Source organism: Vombatus ursinus, unplaced genomic scaffold (assembly GCF_900497805.2).
Source record: "Vombatus ursinus unplaced genomic scaffold, bare-nosed wombat genome assembly UNPS02014874.1, whole genome shotgun sequence".
Lineage (NCBI taxonomy): Eukaryota > Metazoa > Chordata > Mammalia > Diprotodontia > Vombatidae > Vombatus > Vombatus ursinus.
In genome coordinates, this window is record NW_020954652.1 from 398,586 (window position 1) to 419,806 (window position 21,221).

The 21,221-nt window shown below is 40.4% G+C and overlaps 1 protein-coding gene and 1 long non-coding RNA gene across 2 annotated transcripts in view; one reads left to right on the forward strand and one right to left on the reverse strand.

Moving 5' to 3' along the window:
• Window positions 1-19,674, reverse strand: part of SOCS2 (suppressor of cytokine signaling 2) — a 33,553-nt gene extending 13,879 nt beyond the window's left edge. Inside the window, exons 1-2 of the mRNA XM_027842505.1 lie at window positions 19,578-19,674; window positions 19,274-19,445 (exon numbers count right to left, since the gene is read on the reverse strand). The gene's annotated coding sequence lies outside the window, so the exon portion shown is untranslated. The remainder of the gene's footprint in view (window positions 1-19,273; window positions 19,446-19,577) is intronic.
• LOC114028248 lies at window positions 8,242-12,540 on the forward strand. Its single transcript, XR_003567341.1, has 3 exons — window positions 8,242-8,684; window positions 10,841-11,261; window positions 12,402-12,540. It is a non-coding gene; the product is annotated as an uncharacterized LOC114028248 (long non-coding RNA).
• Window positions 19,675-21,221: the final 1,547 nt, after the last annotated feature.

Consider the following 21,221-nt stretch of genomic DNA (forward strand, 5'->3'; position numbering starts at 1 on the left):
GTGATATTTAATTAATACTGCTAGGAGTCCTCCTCTCTTTCAAGTAAGTTCCCATCTTAATACTCTCACATGGGGCATTTAAAAGCATCTATTGAGTATCTTCTATGTGCCAGGCACTATGTGATAGGTGCGTGGGGTAATAAAGACAAACCCTCAGCACTCCTTCCCTGTAGTCAGCTTGTATTCTATTAGGAGAAAATAACATGTACACAGATAAGTAAGTACAAAATACATACCAAGTAAATACAAAATAACTGGGGGGGGGGGGGCATCTGAGATCAGAGTAGGCTCTGAAAGAGGTGGCATTTGGTCTGAGCCTTGAAGGTAGCTAGGAAATCTAGGAGGCAGAGCATTCCAGGTATGGGAGACTATCTGTACAAAGACCCTGAGAGGAGATTTGGAATGCCACTTGGGAATAGCGACTAAATCGTTCTGCTGGTACATGATGGGGAGTAATGCATAATAAGCCTGGAAAGGTGAGCTGGAGACAGTCTGGGAAAGGCTTTAAACGCTAAACAGAGGAAATCTGCATTTTATCCTAGTGACAATAGGGAGCTACAGAAGCTTCTGGAGCAGGGAGAATGACATGGTTACACTTGCAGATTCTCCCCAGGCTCAATCACTGCACCCCACTAGAATTCTAGAAGTAAACAGTCGACAAAAAAGCTTCTATCTTTATTGTAACTGACAGGCTCTAACGTCTACAGCCCAGTAGCTACAGAAATACATGGGGCATCACCCCCCAACCTCTACAATGTACTCTCTGACCTCCCAGATGACAGCTGATACCATTAATAGACCTGTGCTTGGGGCAGTTTTGAGTCATGATTAGGTTTCAAGGGAAGTTCAGGAAGGTCAAGGGTTGTTATTGATAGTGCAGTAAACAAAACAGGCAGCATTAAACCTGTCAGTACATAGTGAAGTTCAACTTCTGGCTGAGCTGGGAAATTCTGAGAAAGTTCATAAGCGGTTGAACCACCTGGCTTTCAGCAATCAGAGAGATGACTCACTTTAACCAAAAGGGCACAGGACATCCGGAAAAGCAAAATGTCAGAGCTGCCTCAGAAGATGCTGGCTCTGGACGAAGGCACTCACGACCCAAACCACGGGCCAATTTTTACATCTCTCCAAGGTGGGAAACATGGCAGATCAGACAACCATCTTCTGAGCAATGAGCATTTTCTAACACAAAAGAAAGCAATGCTATGACTTCTTTTTTCACTCCTACTCTTACCTGACACCCACAATGCACTTCTCACCCCACCTAATAAACCCCTGAGCTTCCTGCAAAGCCCAGCTTAGGTATAACTTCCCACACCAGACCTGGATAAGCCTCCCAGTTATTAGCACTTTCACCTGTCTGGGTTGCCATTCTGCATCTGATACAATGGATTACTCAGAGCCGGAAGGGTCAAATAAAACAATCCATTGAATAAAAATGTATTCAAATATCCCCTGTCCCAAGTAAAATCAGTTCCCAGGGTACTTAGAAATACAAGAAGATAAAAACCACCAGCCAGAAGTCCTGGGAGCTCCTAATCAGTCCTTAACAATTCATTTATATTTTTCTTGGCTCGGTCAGATAGATCCACTTGTGAGGGAGGGGAAAGGGGTGTGTGTACAAATTTAACCCCACCCATCCCAGGTCCACACCACTGCTTCTGGGCTCCCAACACTCTGGGCTGGGAGACTCTCCTAAGTTCCCTCAGTAGAATGCAAGTTTTCTGAGGACAGGGACTGTTCCATGCTCATTATTCTACCTCCAGCACCTAGTGCAATGTCTGGCATTTTGTACAATATATACTGAATAAGATTTCAGTGACTTACCTCAGGAAGATAAGTTACAGAAGGCATAATTATCCCCATTTTATACAATATCTGTTTAATAAGATCTCAGTGAATTAGCTCAGTAAGATAAATTATAGAAGGCATTATTATCCCATTTTACACATGAAGAAACTCAAGGAAAAGAAAGTTCTCATGGATCTTACTGTTTTCATTATCTTCAGAGTAACAACTAACATTTAATTAGCTCTTTGACATTTACAACAAAGCTTGTGGAGTATATAGGATGAGTTTTATTACCTCTTTTTTACAGGTGAGGAAACAGGTCCAGAAGACACTCCATCTCTCAGATCCAGGCATTTTTTTCTGGCTTCCATGAACTAGACACTCCATCTCTTGGATCCAGGCATTTTCTCTGGCTGCCCCCCCCCATGCCTGGAACATTCTCCTTCCTCCATTCCAACTACTGGGCTCCTTGGTTTTCTTTTAGTCGTAACTAAAATCCCACCTTCTACAGGAAGCCTTCTGCAGTCCCTCTTAATTCCAGTGTCTTCTCTCTGTTAATTATTTCTTATGTACCCTGCATATAGCTTACTTTGTATGTATCTGCTTACTTGTTGTCTACTCCATTCAACTGTAAACCTCTTGAAGGCACAGACTGCTTTTTGCCTCTTTTTGTATCCCCAGCACTTAGCATAGTGCCTGACACATAGCAGGTACTTAATAAATGTTTATTGAATTGAATCAAGTTGAACTTCCCCAAAGCCACACAGCTACAAACTTGAACACAGCTCCTCTTGTTCTAAAGTCAGTGCTCCCTCCTCTCCCTACCATGCTGTCACTCATCTCTAAGAAAATAGTGCAGATGACAGTATAGATAGAGCATAGGTTCCCAAAGTGAATGATACCACCCCTTGGGGGGTGCTGGACTAATCCAGGGGGGCAGTAGTAGCACTTGGTGCAGTTGGGGGATGTTGAATAAAAATACGGGGGTGGTAAAAGCATAAGGAAAGAAGAAAAGAAAATTCTGCAAAACTATTTGTACATGTTTCATCTGTTGTATAACAGAGTTAAAGTCATAGTAATTTCATTATTTTCCAAATAAACAACTAAATGCAAGTTATAACCAATCAGTGGTCAAGTCTGCTGACAGGTCTTAACAAGCAAGTGTTGGCGGGTAAGTGTGTCTCACTTTGTTGGGAAGTCCAGCATGCATCAGCAGGAATATGTGCATGTAATGACGTTTACAATACAACACTATATGGTTACATGATACAATATTGCATCATCAAAATTTCAATGCAAGAAAAATCCCACAAATTTACAATAAATTATTAAATTTAAGGTGTATCATTTTTAAAAATATATTTTTTTAAATGATGCAAATTAAAAAAAAAACATTAAAAGGTTAAAAGAAAGTAGATTTCCAGGGGGATGCTGAGTAATTTTTTTTTTTTTTGAAAAGGAGATGGTGGGCCAAATAAGTTTAGGAACCTGTGGTATAAAGTCTAGTATATCAATAGATATAACCAGGGATATGATGAAGGTAACTCTTACTGGCTCCCAAGAAATAGTTAAACTTTCAGGGTGCTCATTTGCCCTTCTAAACACTGGAAAATGCTACAAGCCAGGCCTTAATTTATTGTTTGATTGTCTAGACTTAAGAAAGTAGAGAAGATGTTAACATCGATTTAACTTAAAACTATGTCCTATATATATTCCCCCCCCACCCCCACGGAATGCCTGGTGTTAAACATTTATCAGCACACCATTGGTTAAAATAATGGCTTCTCTTCCCAACTCCTCGTGGCTGCGCTTAGAGCCCTGAGAGGATAGAACAGCTATACCCTGGGGTTCTGACTCCTCAGTGCCAAGGAAAGTTGTGATGGAGACTCCCAGAGACTATGTGGACTATAGGAAGGGCTTCCTCCGGGATACAAATACACACACACACACACACACACACACACACACAGCCCTTCACATTTGCAAAGATTACCCAGGATTTTGTTATTGGATACCATAAGATTTTAATTATTTTTTCTGTCTTTTATTATAGACTATAATTGAACAGTGACTTTTCAGGTATGTTTCATTAAAGCTCTTTTGAGACAACCTTTGCCTATTTGAATGCTCATGTACTGATATCTGTTGTATTCCTATAACCAGTACGAGTATTGCAGTTAATACAAGAAGTATGGATTCACATTCCTAAAATGCTGGTGCCTACTTGATTAATGTAATGTATTTCTTTTGATCTTAAAACATCCTAGAGTCTACAAGCATTAGTCAATTAACAAGCATTTCCTAAATTTCTTGCCATATTGCCAGCTCCTTAAGGAGTACAGGTCCATAGAATAAAGTTTACCTTCTAGTCCAGAAACCCCAGAAACTCTAGGCACTTGAACCTTTTCTGAGAGTTTTTTTTTTTTTAGGCAATTGGGGTTAAGTGACTTGCCCAGGGTCACACACCTAGTAAGTGTCAAGTGTTTGGTCTGAGGCCGGATTTGAACTCAGGTCCTCCTGACTTCAGGGCCGGTGCCCTATCCTCTGCACCACCTAGCTGCCCGCTCTGAGAGTTCCTAACAACAAAGACCTTATAGTCTAGATAGGAAAACACAGAGACACACACACAGCATAGAATTTAGAATTGAAAGGGACCTTAGAGATCATCTAGGTGGAGGCCCAGAGGACATCAGTAATTTTATCAAGGTCACACAAGTGGTGAACAAAATAACCAAGATATCTATACTACCTTACATCTGTCTATCTATATCAATGTGTGCATATGTGAGTATATATACATATGGATTTATATATCTATATGTTACATGGAACATAAAAACCTGAACACAATCCCAGTGACAGATTGCCTGTTGCACATCCAAAGAACAAAGAGGCTATAGTGGGAATTTGTGATTCTTGATTTCTTTTTATTAAATTTTATCATTTGGTCCGCAAATCTATTCTTTCTACAACTTTTGGTTAACTAAAAACCTGTTTTGTATTAATATTAACCTCGCCTGACCAGAACCCATCCCAATGGATGTGAAAGTTTACTTAAGGCCTTAAACATTCCTTAGACAGCAAGCTAGAGGAAGAATCTCAACTGTCCCTGACTTCTTGGCAGATATTTAAACGCTCCCCTTCAATCAGCCTGTTTGTGAACCCTTTAAATGTAATTTAATCTATCGCATGACTTAGTTTACCTATACAGTCTGTTTAACTAGGTTTGTTTATAGATGAGATTATGACTCTATTTAAATTTGTTTGACTTTTATGACATTGAAGGAAGGACGGGATCATGAATCTGTCTTTTCTTTAACTTCTTTGCCCAAAGATAGACATGCAAGATTGCAATATGGGAAAAAATGTTTCTCTGTCACTTTGAGGCCTCATTGGAATATAAATTGGGGTTCAGAATTTATTTTTTGCCTGAGTTCTGAACTTATGCTTAAGACTAAGAAAATCTAAAAAAAAAAATTTAAAAAACAAAAAAAGAAGAAGAAAAAATAAGAAAATCTACCTTTTTCTTACCTCCATAAATTTTGTGTTGTGGTAGATTTATTTCAGCAGCAGTTCACATTTCACAGTGTGTGTCAGAGGTAGGATGTGAACCTGGGTCTTCCTGGGTTCAAGACAGGCCCTTAACTCCCTTGTACAACAAATATTTGTAAGTATTAGTTGAATAGATTTTTAGGCAGAAAGACTGATAATAACTTGAAAACACAAGAGAAGATATTTCTCCTTTGACAAGGCCCATCTTAGGGTTGGCCTGAAGATGACGAGCTGTTTGGCAGCACTCAAACGACACCTCTAGATCATTTATAAAGGACTGGCCATCTACACTGATGGAGGGATCACTGGCATGCAATGATGAAGACTAGAGAATTAACATAAATGCCAAGTGGGCAGAGTGGTGGAGAGAGTAAGTCACGGGGACATACAATCCAGTCATCAGGAAGTTCTAAAAGGTGCTTGCAGGGGAGGAGATCAGCATGGGAGCAGTGACTCTGAGAAGCCAAGTAAAACGAGTTGAGTGATTAGGCATAGCCCTGGGTTCTATGGTTGATGTCTGTGTTGAGTTTGGAAAACCAGCAGCCTCTGGTCACTTTCCTGTAGGTACCTAGAGAGCCTAGAGGCAGCTGCATGACCCAGTGGATAGAGCCCTTGACCTGCAGTCAGGAAGATCTGACTTCAAATCCAGCCTCAGACATTTATAGGCTGTGCAACCTTAAGCAAGTCACTTAACCCTCGTCTGTAAAAAAGGAGTAATAACAGCCCCTACCTTCCAGGGTTGTTGTGAGGATCCAACAAAATATTTTTAAATGCTTAGCACAGTGCCTGGCACACAATAGGTGCTTAATAAATGTTTGTTTAAAAATTTTTAAGAGATAAAATGTCCTTAATCTGGGATATATCAACTTTCTAAAAATATCTTGATAACTACTTCAATTTTGCTGGTTTCCTTTATATTTCAATGGATGTTATTTTATTTTATATATTTAAAAATATGATTCTGAAGGGCAGCTAGGTGGCACAGTAGATAGAACACGGGCCCTGAAATCAGGAGGACCTGAGTTCAGATGAGGCCTCAGACCAAACACTTGACACTTACTAGCTGTGTGACCCTGGGCAAGTCACTTAACCCCAATTGCCTAAAAAAAAAATGATTCTGAGAAGGGGTCCACAGGCTTCACCAGATTGCCCTATGACCCAAACAAGGTTAAGAACCCTGCTGGAGCTCAGAGGATGCTAGGTCTAAAGCTAAGGGCACTTCAGGATCCTTCTATTCCAACGTCTTCCTTTTACAAAGAAACTAAGGCCTACGGAGATTAAGTGACTTGCTGGAAGTTACACAGGTAATAAGTAGCAGAGCTCTTTTTTTTTTTTAATTAAAAAATTTATTGAGACAACTAGATGCTGCAGTGGATAGAGCACCGGCCCTGAAGTCAGGAAGACCTGAGTTCAAATCCGACCTCAGACCAAACATTTGACACTCACTAGCTGTGTGACCTTGGGCAAGTCACTTAACTCCAACTGCCTTTAAAAAAAAAACAAACAAATTTATTTTTCTCTCCCTCCTACTTTTCCCCCTAATAAAAATAAAATAATAATAATAACTAACATTTATCTAACGCTTAGTATGTGTCAGGTACTTACACATAGTAAACAAAAAAACAAAAAAAGATGCTTGCTTCAGTTTCTTCATCTGTAAAATGAGAGTGATAATAGCAACTAACTCCAAGAGTTATTGTGAGGATCAAATGTGATAAGGGTAAAGCACTTTGCAAACCTTAAAGCAATCAGTTAATCGACTCAAATTTATTAAGCACTTACTATGTGCCAGGCACTGTGCTTAGTGCTGGGGATACAGAGAAAGGAAAAAACACTACATCAAGGCTAGATTATTATCATCATCATCATCATCGGTCTTTCTGCCTAAAAATCTATTCAACAAATACAAATGTTTGTTGTACAAGATGAAAAGCAGCCTAGTGTAGGAAATTAAGGGCTTGTCTTGAAGCCAGGAAGACCCAGGTTCAAATCCTACCTCCGACACACACTATGAAATGTGAAACTTAACTATTTCTATTGAGGGTAACAACATCCCTTCAAGTGACCCAGGACTGTGACCTTAAAGCAGGGGTAGGCTGGTAAAAGTTTAACAACCAGCTCTCCTGGAAAAAAAAAGTACATAAGGCACACTTTTAAGTTTAATCTGCATTCTTACCATTTTCTCCATCACTATCTTAAGTCTAGACAATCAACAAAACAATAAATCAAGCCCTGATTTGTAGCATTTGCTGATTTTCAAGGTATAAATGCTCACCCTGAAAATTTAACAATCAGCTCTCAGAGTTAATAGGAGCTATCCCCTGTTCACTCTTGCCTCAAAGCTAGTGCATCCCATTAGTTGCCAAGCTTTGGTGATCCTACCTCCTCAGGAAACAACATCCCTCCGATATCCTTCCTCTCCTTTCCACTTACAGTCACCATTCCAGTATCGACCCCCTTTCTCTCTTGCCTGAACAATAGCTTTCTATACGCTGTCTCTTGCTTCCAGTCTCTTCCATCTCTAATCCTCCCTACCCTCAGATACCAAGTTAATGTTGAAGAAAACCTTCAGGGGCGCCACACTGCTTACAGGATTGGTTAATTGTTTTCCTTCGTTCTCTAAGAGGTCCAGAAATGACATCACTATGTCAGAGTTCAGTTACATTGTGTCCAGCTGCGGCTGATGAAATCAATACCAGCTCGGAATGTTCTGCCACAGGTTGGGCACAAACAGTCCATGCGAACATTCAGGGTGGATTCTCTAAATCTGTGCATCTCCCCTTTCTTTTGAGCTACTTCAATTCTCCTTTGTTCACAGAGCACAGCACCTTCTCTGATGAGGGTGCGCCATGTTGGGCAGTCCTGTGCCAGTGTCTCCCACGTCACACAATCAATTCTAAAGTTCTTCAGAGAGACCTTGAGATGTAGGATGTGTTCAGGGAAGACGAGTACCTCTGGCATGAGGCTGCCTAGCCATTTTCAGGGCTGCTCACCACCTTTGGTTTCTACTTGATTCACTTAACTCTCACCTGTGACTCTAACAAGTTGTAGCCCGCTCAGCAGCCACATTCCAGTGAACCGTTTTGGCACACAGGCTACACCAGGGTGAGGGTAACCAAGGGTAATCAAATCCATCAGTGCGTGGGAGGTGTTTGTGAAGCAAAGCATGTGAAGACTTACTCTGGTGGGTAATGGGTGATGAGAACAATTTGTTCCAATGGCCATGAGGCAGCTGAAGCAGGCACTGTGGAGAGCTTAGAGCTTGGTTAGACTTGGAAGACTACAGTCACCCACTGCGTCCTGAGCTTACAGGATAAACACAGCAGGTGTACGTAACAAAGGTAGGAATGTGGTGGGTGGAGGGCAGAGGCTAATCCGGGCTTCATCTGGTCTTTTGTCCTTACCTCTACTTTCACTTATACACCAGTGAAGAAAGATCTTGGAAGCAAAAGTTGCCTCTTGACTCAATCCCTAGACAGCCACTGTGAAGGTTTTGGGTTTGGTTTTTTTTTGAAGCAGTAAAAAGCAGATTCCTCAAAATGGGTTTCAGAGATCCCAAGTCATAATCAAAGATTTAAAAGCTATTAACAACCATTTTCTACTCCCAAGTCAGATAGTTGTCTGGGTTTAAGGACCTCAGGTCCTAAGCAGCAGAAAAATAGGATGAGGACTGATCCTATGATTTCATTACCATATGGAACTCCCAGAGGAGAAAACCCCTTTCTTCCAATGCAAGGTATCACTTTGTCATAAACTAATCTAAGAGAATTGTCTGGGGTTACTTAGAGATCATACACTGTATGTATGTATGTTTGTGTGCATATATATATATATATATATATACACATATATACACATATATGCATATGTACTTGTCGCCCCTATTGGAATGTAAGCTCTTTGATGGTGGTTTGTTTTTCTTTTTGTAGCTGTATCCTTAGTGCCAAGAGCAGTATCTGGCCCTCAGCAGATACTTAAATAATATTTATTAATTGAAAATAGAGAGCCATCAGTGACATAGAGTTTCAGATGGCCCTGAAGACATTAAACAGCAGATGCCTGGCAGATGATGGCAGAAAACTCAGCAACCTTGAGACCAGTGGAGATAAACTCCCAGTCGATATGATGTGATAGAGACCAGAGATATGATGCCCAGAAGAGATGGCACACCCAGCAGACAGAGAAAGTGGCACCAGGCAAAAAATGAGAACTTCAGCAAAAAAGCATCTGTAGTTCTGTAGTATCAAAAGTGTGAACTATCCTTTTTACCATTACATCCTGGCCACATGTGTCCCCCCATTTGTGCCTTCAACACATTTGTTCTGACTACATGGGTTCCTTGCTTGTGCCCCTTCACACATGTTCCCTGGCTGTGTGTGAGACCTTCACCACAGGCGGTGTGGTAACCTATGGAAAAGTATGCCCACTGTGTGCATTTAGGGCATCTTTTCTTCATTTGTAATTTCATTTGATTAAAACTTTTTTTTAACTTATCTTACTGATAAAAGTAAACACACTGGTGAGGGCCCATGAGCACTTATTCCAAGTGGGTACAAACCCACAGAGTGCCTTGAATCTGTGGAATCTTCTGAGGGCCTGCGTGTAGCAAGGAGCATGAAATGCTTCATATGAATTCCTTAGCCTGGCATTTAAGGCCCTCCACAGTCTTGTGCCCACCTAACTTTCCAATATAATTTCCTATATCTTCTTCCTGCAGTTCCTCTTTTAGTTAAACTGGACTACCTGCTGCTCCCACTACTCCCACCACTGTGTGTTTGCACAGTTGATCCCCTATGTCTGGAGTTCACTTGCTTCTCACCTTTGCCTCTCAATTTCTTCAAATCACCATTTAGGAGTCACTTTCTACATGATACCTAACCTAATCCCCCAGTTGTTAGGTCTTTCTCCCTCTCAAAATTATTTTGTATCTCCTTGTTTTTATCCCTAATAGAAGGTAAGTTTCTTGAGGGCAGGGACTATATTGTTGTTGTCTTTGAATGCTCAGTGCCTTGCATAATTAATAATAATAAAGATAGCTAACATTTACATAGTGCTTACTATGTGCCAAGCACTGAAGTGAAAGCTTTACAATTATTTACTCATTTGCTTTCAAGTCTGCAAAGTATATACAATCTTATCGGAGCCTCACAACAACACGGTGAGATAGAAACCACAGGTATTATTATTCCCTGTTTATAGATAAGAAACCTGAGGTCTTTAAGTGACTTTCCTACAGTCACATAGCTTATAAATGTCAGAGACTGGATTTGAACCCAGCTCTTCCTAAGAAATTCAGCTCACCAACTACTTTGTCTGGTAGTAAACACTAAATTAACATGTATTGAACTGAACTGAGTTGAATTGAACTCAATCTGGCTTCAGAAAAACCTTCTCTGAGGAGTGTGAAAGTTACCTGTCTGTCATTTGGCAGGAGCAGGGGGCTACCTGAAGCCCCTTTTTACTCCATGATCCTATGGTTCTCTGTGTCTCTTTTTAGGTAAATAACACGACTAGGATCGTCAGATCATGGAGTCTTTCCCCTTTAAAGGAGAATCACACAGAGGAGGTCCTTGTCAAAAAGAAAATCTCTATGGATGCCAAAATATAACAGGACCTTTTGTGATTGTAAACAATAGTAGACAAAGTTGATGCCTATGGATTGGGAAACAGCTCAACAAATTGTGATACACAAATGTAAAAGGATATTATTATGATATAAGGAAACAATGAACATGACAAATACAGAGAAGCATGGGAAGACTGACACAAACTGATACAAAGTGAAGAAAGAGCAACCAGGAAAACAGAATACATAAGGATTACATCTGTATGTCAATGGAATGTTTTGAAATCAACAAAGAATAATCATGGCTCCAAAGACGAGATAGAAGATGCCTCCCTCTACTCTTTTTGCAGAGGTGAGTAAAACATTGCATGTAATATCAGGTGTATATATCTACACACACATATATATGTATGTATGTATATAGTTATAGATTTTGCTGGGTTTTTTTCTCTTTTTAAAAAATTGTTATAAGAGATGACTCTTAGGAAGGGAGAGGTAAAGGGAGAGATACAAGGAAGAAATTAGACAAAGCCAGAATGAAATACACACATCTAACAATCCTCCTAGAAAGGCTTGGCACTACTGCCTTGCAAGGGAGCCCAGGTCACTAAAGAGTAAAAGTTAAAAGTAAAAATCTATTTTTTTCTTTAAAAAGTACTCAAAATGAAAGAGAAACCGTCCTGCTTCTCTCCCCTTGGTTCTCACTCAAATCTGGCATTTATTGGGCACCCTTCCTCTATAAAGGAGAATGAGACTTTTAAGAGGCAAGAATTATGCTCCAATTTAAAAACAAAAAAGAAACAGACAAAAAACACCCGGAGGTTTCTGGAGATCCTGCCTCATCTGCCTGCTGCCAGCAAAGGGCAAGGTGATGGTGGGTGCCCAGAGTGATGTGACTGTCTCCAGCTCCTCTATGGAGACCAAGTTAAACAGTCCCCAAGTGTAAACAAATGTGGCAAAGAGAAAACAAATATATTTTTCCCCCAATGGGATTGGCTCATCTCTCTCAGTGGAGTCAGGTGAGGAGCCCTTGAAGGTTTTCATTAAGTCAGCCTGCTGACATAAAACAAAATTGTTTGTTTACCAACTCCTGACATTTGTCTTGTCCTTCTCTGCCCCAATGTGAATTCTCAGGGATGTGGGTTGGACTGCTGCCGGTGGGAGAAAGCCAAGCAAGGTTCTTTCACCTCATGTTCTTGCTCTTATGACCAAAGAGTAAAAATGGTGGCATCAGAAAGCAGAAAACAAGCTGGTGGTAAGGAGGGAGGGCATTCCAGACATGGGGCACTGCCTGGGCAAAGGTATAGCAAGTCAACCCTTTGACAAACCCAGGAATGCAGTTTGTTTCTAACAACCTTTTCTATAAGTCAGAGCTGACAAACAACTCTGTTTCATAGAAAACATTATATTTCATGGCCATAGCAAATTACAATTGGAGTCCTTGTTGGCATTAAGGTGTTTTTCTTTTCTCTGTTTGTTTTTTCAACATTAGAAAAGCTTGGATTTGGAATCAAGACACTGAACCCTACTTGTTGTCTTTGAGCAAGTTTCCTCACCTCCAAGAGCCTTATTTTCCTCATCTGTAACATGGGAAAGGGGAAGGAGAGGGAAATATGCATTTATTAAGCACCTATATGTTGTTGTTGTTTGTCCTTCATTCTGGAAGAGGACCATGACATCAAGGAGGTAATCACATGACATGCAAGTGAATTGGATATAAGTGAAGAAGGGTTGTGCAAAGTCACTAGCCTCACTTTCTCCTCCGGAGCCATCTGGGTCTAGTGGCCAGATCAGGACGACTGGAGATGGCCCCAGATGCAGTGGGAGACCTAGGTCTCTTTAAGCTAGTCTAGTTTGTCCATTGGCTATGTCCATTCAGTGATTAAGGCTAGGTAAGAAATGAGGCAAAGAATGGCCTCTTCTACCTAGTTTAAAAAAAAAAATCAATCTGGGAGGGAAAGACCCTCAGGGTTTCTGGCCAAAATAGAAACAATTGCTGTTTACATTCACTTTGAACCTTCAGAGCCCAAATAATGACCAAATGAGGCTTGGGTTAGGACCTATTATGGGCCAGTCAATGAGACCTAGAGTGCTTTGGATTTAAATGTTGGTCCTTAAAAAAGAAATCTAGGGGGCAGCTAGGTGGTGCAGTGAATAGAGCTCTGGTCTTGCAGTCAGGAGGACCTGAATTCAAATCCAGCCTTAGACACTTAACACTTACTAACTGTGTGACCTTGGGCAAGTCATTTAACCCTGATCGCCTCACCAAAAAGCAAAAAAAAACCCAAACATTTATTTCATCTACTATGTGCCAGGCAGGAAGTAGAATGATAAGAGAGCCAGTCCTTGAGTCTAGAAGCCCAAGGTTCAAATCTAGCCTCCGATAAATCACTTAATTGCTCAGTGCCCTAGACAACTCTTTGACTCTTATACCGCTGTTGATCTGTATTGGTACAGGGAGTTTCTTACCAAGAATTCCCTACTGTAATGAAATGATAGGCCTGAAACCTGCCCTCCCTCCCCCCCCCACTCCAAAAAAATGCAAGGTACTGGGTTCACACCTCACTGAGTTACTAGCGAACCAGAAGAAGGAGAGCACACTAAGAGTGGTGGGATCAGGACAATACTATCTGGTATAAGAACGCCATAAAGAGTATGGTACAGGGGCATAGAAGACTGGTCTTGGAGCAGAAAGACCTGGGTTCAAGATCTGAATTTGAGGGGGCAGCTAGGTGGTGCAGTGGATAGAGCACCAGCTCTTAAGTCAGGAGGATCTGAGTTCAAATCCAACCTCAGACCAAACACTTGACACTAGCTGTGTGGCCTTGGGCAAGTCAGTTAACCCCAATTGCCTAAAAAAAAAAATCTGCATTTGACATATACTACTGGCATCCCTGGCTTCCTTAAAGCCCCAAATGAAATCCCATCCTTTACTGGAAGTCTTTCCCAATCCCTCTTAACTCCAGTGCTTTCCCTCTGTTAACTATTTCCTATTTATCCTGAATATAGCTTGCTTTGTATATATTTGTTTGGCGTGTTAGACTGTAAGCTCTTTGAGGGCAAGGGATGTCTTTTGCCTCTTTTGTATTCCCAGCACTTAGCACGGTGCCTGGCACATAGTGGGTGATCAATAAATGTTTGCTGATTGACTGATAACAGCTTGGTGACTGTAGGTGAGCTATTGAACCTCTTGGTGTACCACATAACTCTCCAAGCTAAATCTTGAGAATGCTAAATGTGGAATCAAAAGACCTGGGTTCCAATCTCAGAGTCTCGGTTTCCATATCTGTAAAATGAAAAGATTGAACTAAGTGACTTTGTAATGTCCTTTCCAGTCCTAAATCTAATCTTGTACTGGGGTATTTTACATTGTAATCAGAGTGAAGTCAAAGGAATTTTCAGGAACCCGTGAGTCTGATCAAGGAATTCAGCTTGGGTTTTTGTGGTTGTTTTTGTTTCATTTTTAAATTTTGCTGAAATCAGTTTCTTTAATAATTTCCTGAGAATAAACATTAAGCTGAGTATAAAACAGGAGAATATGGGATCATAATTTAATGTTGGAAGGAACCTTAGCATTTGCCTCAGTTTCCTCATCTGTAAAGTGGGGGTGATGACAGCACTGACCTCATGGGGTTGTTGTGTATATGTAAGTACTTTGCAAATCTTAAAGCATTACATAAATGCTAGCTATTAAAAATTATTGAGGACCATCCCAATAATTTTTGTCTATGTGGGTTATATCTAGGGAGCATGGTAGTAGATATTTAACAATAGACTCTCCCTCCCAAAGAAAAATGTATAAAGAACATACTTTTAAGTTTAATTTGCATTACTATTAACATTTTCTTCATCACTTTCTTAGGTCTAGACAATCACCTAAACTAAATAAATCAAGATCTGATTTGTAGATTTTGGAGGTGTAAATGCTCACATTTAAAATTTAACAATCAGCTCTTAGGAGCTAGGTGGAGCTGGCCCCAGCACACCCCTGGCAATGTAATATGTATCAAATGCACCACATTAGAAATGAAAGCATCTTGGTATGATTATGAAAATAGTTTTGACCTCAGTTTTTGTTAAGTCATTTTTCAGTCATGTCTGACTCTTTGTGACTCTGTTTGGGGTTTTCTTGGCAAAAGATATTGGAGTGGTTTGCCATTTCCTTCTCTAGCTCATTTTGCAGATGAAGAAACTGAGGCAAACAGGGTTAGGCGACTTAACCAGGATCACACAGCTAGTAAGTGTCCGAGGCCAGATTTAAACTCAGGAAGACTCATCTTCAGACACTTACTATGCTGTGTGACCCTGGGCAGGTCACTTAACCCTGTTTACCTCAGTTTCTTCATCTGCAAAATGAACTGGAGAAGGAAATGGTAAACTACTCCAATATCTTTGCTAAGAAAACCCCAAATGAGGTCACAAAGAGTAGGACATGACTAAAAAATGACTGAAAAACAAGAATTCATTCCGTACCTAAGATTCACCCAGAACTATAAGAAGTAGTCAGTATCCATTTCAAATGATAGAGCATATTTGGGAGCTGAAGTGGGGGGGGGGGGTGAGGTGATATTTACTCATGATTAGCTCAAAAAGAAAAGCCATTAAAGTTTGGAGTCATTAAAAGAATTGAACAATTTCTCAAAGGCAAACCAGCTCACTCTCCTATCCCTGTTCAACTCTGAGCCCAGCTCACTATACCTTCTCAGTCTGCCTATGATATATCCAGCCAATACTAACTCTTTGTAGAATTCATTAATTAGCAATGAAGCCATGCTGTAAGCAAAACACTGTGGTAGGCACTGAAGTGTAGAGAAAGATAAGCATCCATTTTTTTCCACCAAACGAACATTTATTAAGTACTTCTTGTATGTAGAGTATGGTACTGAATGAGACACGGTCCTGGTGCTAGTCTGGTAACAGAGGTAAGATACATGCAGAAATAATTATAATATAAAATAGAATGAGAGGCACCTATGTGAAAACACAGGCTTATAGGATTCCTGAAAGAAAAAAAAAAAGGAAAATTCTAATTACTGTTGGCTTCATGGAAAAGATTAGATCTGAGCTGAGTCTTGAAATATGGTAGAATTTCATCACACAGAAGGGATGAGAGTGGGGGGGTGAGGTAGCACTCCAGTCACTGGGAAATGTAGATGTGAGAAAATATGGGAGTTTTCATGGAACAGTAGAAGAGTCCAGTTTGCCTGGAGTATGAAATGGAAGCAGAGAAGAAATGTGAGAATACCTAGAAATGTAACCTAAGGTCTGTTTGTGGAAGTTTTGAATGCTAGGCTAAGTAGTCAAGTCAACACGCATTTATTAAACACCTACCATGTACCAGACATTGTGCTAAGCACTGGGGATATAAAGGCTAAAAAAAAAAAACAGTCTATGATCTCAAGAAACTCACAGTCTAATGGATACTTGAAACTCTGTCTTCTCTGGCTTATTCTCTGTCTCTGTCTCACTCCTCTCTCTTTATCTCTGTCTCTGACTTTCTCTCTGTCTATCTCTTCTCTCTCTCTCACCTTCCCCTCCCCTCCTCCCCCCCTTCTCTCCTCCCCTCCTGTCTCTCTCTTTCTCTCTCTGACTTTCTGTCTATGTCTCTCTCTCTCTCTCTCTCTCTCTCTCACACACACACACAGACACACACACACGTAGGCATGTACGTTAGAACTGAACAATAGTCCACGAGATAAAACACACATGTTCTCAGGGCCAGTCACTATATTGTTTAGATACAGTTTGACCTTCCTGGAGGTTACCTCACCTGGCAAGTACGTCAGAATTGGGAAACAAAATATTTCCAATTAATCTCCTTTCTTGTTGATAATGCTATGGGTTGCTAGCAAGGTCTCCTGTTTGCACTTGCAAAGCTTCTAACTTCAAAGCAGCTTTATCAGTACAGGAAGGCACAGTTGGTTGGGGAGGGGCGTAGAGATGATGACCTCAAATAGTCACATAACAGGAAATCCTAAGCTCAGCTGTTTATAGTGAGAAATGAAGGAGACGTAAAGAAACAGGAGAAGACAAAAACTGATGCAAAGTGAAATACACAGAGGAAGGGAGAAAGGAACAAGCACTTATTAAGTGCCTACTATATTCCAGGCACTGTGCTTGACAAATATGATCTCATTTGATCAGAGGCATCTGAAACAGAATCAAGAAAACAATAATACACGACGACTACAGTAATGTAGAAAGAAAGAACAGCAATAATGAAACAGCAGAAACTGAATGTTTCAAAATGAGCATAAACAAGCTTGGCCTCAAAGAAGAGAAATGAGAAATCAGCTTTCTACTTCTGGGGAACTGCATATAATATTAATTTTTTTTTTTTTTTGCCACGCTGTTCTGCTAAGTTTTATAGACTTTGTTGTTTGTTCCTTCCTCTTTTATCTTTTCATTATCTGAGATGGCTCTCATGGAAGAATTGGGTAGAAGGATGCAATAGAAAATATATGTTATAAAAAAATCAATAAAAATTTATTTAAAAAAAACCTAGAGGAAAGAGAAACTGATTTTTGAAAGCATCCTGTTAGCATTCAGCACACTCAGTTATTTGCTTTGATTTATTGAGGAGGCAGGATAAGAGTATTGGAGTCGGTGTTAGGAAGACCTAAATTCAAAAACTACCTTTAATACTTAGTAAATCTGTGATGCCCAGTGGGTCACATCCACGTTAAACCTCAGAGTTCTTCATTCAAACAGTGGCCATATTAGTGGTTACCTTACCTCGCAGGGTTGATGTGAAGATCAAATGAGAAATGGAAAGGATTTTGCAAATGTAGAGGACAACACGTCGACTGTTATTAGTGACATAATTTCGTCATAATTACTATTATCATTATTTTATAGTGGTAGTCATTTAATGGAGACAGCCTTGGTAAGTGGTAACTTGGGGTTCCTACCTCCAACCATTTCCTATAGCTTTGGGGAGCCCTGTTTTACAGCAAGAAGCAAATACAATACCCAGAGGCTGGGCAATAACTTAATTCTCAGGGCTGAGGGAGTTTGTATACCTGGTGCTGAAAAAAGGTCAGAGACTTACATCCATCTATCCATCCTTATGACAGCTATTGATTACTTTTAATCCCTATTTCCATTGGTTAAAAAAACATGTGTTGCCCTTAAACATTTCTGATAAAAATCTGGCATCCAAAATCCATAAGGAAGTGACACCATTTATGAGTAAGATTCATTTCTCTATAGATACAAGTAGTTAAAAGATAAGAACAGGTTGTACTCCCCCCTCCCCAATAACCACATGACAAATTGCCCTAACTCTCTAATCATCAGAAAAATATAAATTTAAACATTTCAAAATACCATCATCCACCCATTAAATTGGTAAATATAGGGAAAAACAATAAAAATTCAATGCTGATGGGGCTATAGAGAAACAGGTATGCCACTGCATCACTGGGTGAACACTGAAATGCTGTTATCTTTTGGGAATTAAACAATAAAACTGTTCATACACGTTGACTCAATAATTCCCCTGCTAGGTCTATGCCTTAATGATGTTACTGCTAGTAAAATGCAGACATACTTATATACATATATGAAATTTTTAATGAAACTGTCATATTTCAACTGTATCATTTCCATATATAAAGAACAGACATAAAATTGCATATGAAGTCATTGTTTGGGCATCCCCACCACCATTGGCTCCGAAGGTATGTAAATAGCAATCGTTTCTGTTTTGGCCAGAAACTCTGAGGGTCCTTTCCTCCCGGATCTTTTCTTTTTTTTAAGAGGCCATTCTTTGCTTCATTTCTTATTAAGCCTTAATCACTGAATAGGCTTTGCCTCAGTCAAACTGAGACCTGCTAAGGACCTTTACTTGAAAAGGCCAAGTTCTCCCACTGCATCCAGGGCCATCTCCAGTCGTCCTGATCCATATCTGGCCACTGGACCCAGATGGCTCTGGAGGAGAGAGTGAGTCTGGTGACCTTACACAGGCCTCCCTCACTGTCCTGGCATCACCTTCCTGATGCCACGGTCCTCTCTGAGAACAAAGAACAAACAGCAAGTGGCAGCACCGAACAAGCTACACAACCAACCACTCACAATAATGACATTTTTAGATCTTAAGCACCAACATTTAATAAGGTAAAGAAAAAATATTATAGATACTAACCTGTTAAAGCAAATACATAAATAATTTAATACATATGTATATAATGCTATGCAAAACATATATTATTACATTTATAATTAAATATTCCAATTATAAATTTATAATATTATGTTTCTACATATATAAACCTAGATCATACTCTTCCACCAATGCACTCAGCAGCTATGGGGATCAAGGGGCACACAATCATAGGAACATGGCAGGGAAAACTCACGTACTTAGTACAACTCTGGACTGCAGGCTTTGATGTTACTGGTGTCTTCAGGAACGTCTGCCCACCCGAATATGCTTCTGTGCTCACCGATTGACTTTTGAGCCTCACCACTCTTCAGCTGGGGGGACCCTCTACTTGAACACAGCCTTTATAAGCTCTTTCAGTCAAGCACCATCCTTCAAATGGAGTATAGAAAGTGATAGCTCTTAATGTAAATAGCAGCTGTCTTCAAGCCAGCCAACTGCCAAAGCTCATCAAACTGGCAATCTCTGGGCAATACAAACCAGAACATCCTGTTATTTACTCACCATGATGCTGCCCTGTTCAGGGAGCTCACAACAACTCAGTTCAAGTTCACTCTTTAAGCCTTCTCACTCAGCTTTGTAGGAAGGCAGGAAGGCAGGAAAGAAGGCAAGAAGGCAGGAAGGAAGGAAGGAAGGCAGAAAGGAAGGAAGGAAGGAAGGAAGGAAGGAAGGAAGGAAGGAAGGAAGGAAGGAAGGAAGGAAGGAAGGAAGGAAGGAAAAGAAGGAAGAAAAAGAAGGAAGGAAGGAAAAGAAGCAAGGAAGAAAAAGAAGGAAGGAAGGAAGCCAGGCAGAAAGGAAGGAAGGCAAGAAGGCACGAAGGCAGAAAAGAAGAAAGGAAGGAAGGAAAAGAAAGAAGGAAGGAAAAGAAGGAAGGAAAGAAAGAAAAAAAAGGAAGGAAGGAAGGATTCTGAGAGTGAGGTTACATGGTAAGGAGACAGCATATGCCTAAAGAGTAAGAGAATCTGGGTTTCAATACTGGGTCGCCTACTGTCTGTGTGGCTTTGGGCAACACTTTTTCCTGTCCTGTCCTTAATTTTCTCAATTTATATGCTCTCTAAGATTCTCTCCAATTCTAAATTCTACCATTCATGGTTCATTCCAAGCTCAATAACACCTCCAGGGATTCCCCAATTTTTTTCCCTAATTCCAGCAGTCTCTTGGCCTTTCCCCATGCCCATGGGCTGTCTATTCAGCCAGATCAAAGCTGGAATAGGTGACAGAGAGGATCCTAGTGCTAGTTTCCTTCTTCCCCCCTCCCCTTCCTTAACCCCCTTCCCTTTTGGGCTCCGGTTTAGCCATGCAGCTGTATCCTCTGGTCGGTTGTTATTGTTGTGTGTTTTGGGGTTTTGGTTTTGGGGTTTGGTTTGATTTTTTTAAGGCTGAAGCACAAGTAAGTAGGGAGCTCTTTTTTTTTAAAAGGAAAACATAACATTTTAACTCTTCCTTTTATAAGGATGCCCACCAGAGACAGTCAGCTCTTCTATGAAACCTTCCACTATCTAGCCCAGCCAATAATGATCTCTTCCTCCTCAGATCTCTTAGCGGGGTACAGTGTAAAGAACCCCAGATTTGGACTCAGGGGACCTCAGTTTGAATCCCAGCCTATGTTACCCTGAACAAGTGGCTTCTTTCCTCTGGGCCTGTTTCCTCATCTATACAAATGAGAAAGTTTGGTCTAGACGACTTCTAAGGTCCCCTCCTACTAGCTCTAAAATCAAAGATCCCTGATACAAAAGTTCTGGGAGAATTTCACGTCATTCTTCTCCAGTCTCACTCTTTCATATATCGACCTGCATGTGTGTCTTATCATCTCCTGGACTACAACGTCCTCCAGGGCAGGGACTGTAGGGTTTTTTTTTTTCCTATTTCCCCTAGTGCCTGGCACACGAGACTACGTTGCACCTAGAAGCGATTCAATAAGGAATCAGCATTGGAAGAGACCTCAGACCCCATCTAGTCCAATCTGTATCCTCTCCACAACATCCCTGACAAATGGTCATACAGCAGATGGTTTTTGAATGAATGGTTGAACAGGTTTCAGTTTCTTCATCTGTAAAAAGAAGAAGTTGGAGTAGAATCAGGGGTTCTTTAACCTGGGGTCTATAAACTTGTATTTTTTTAAAAAATCTTTTGATCAATATCTTTAGG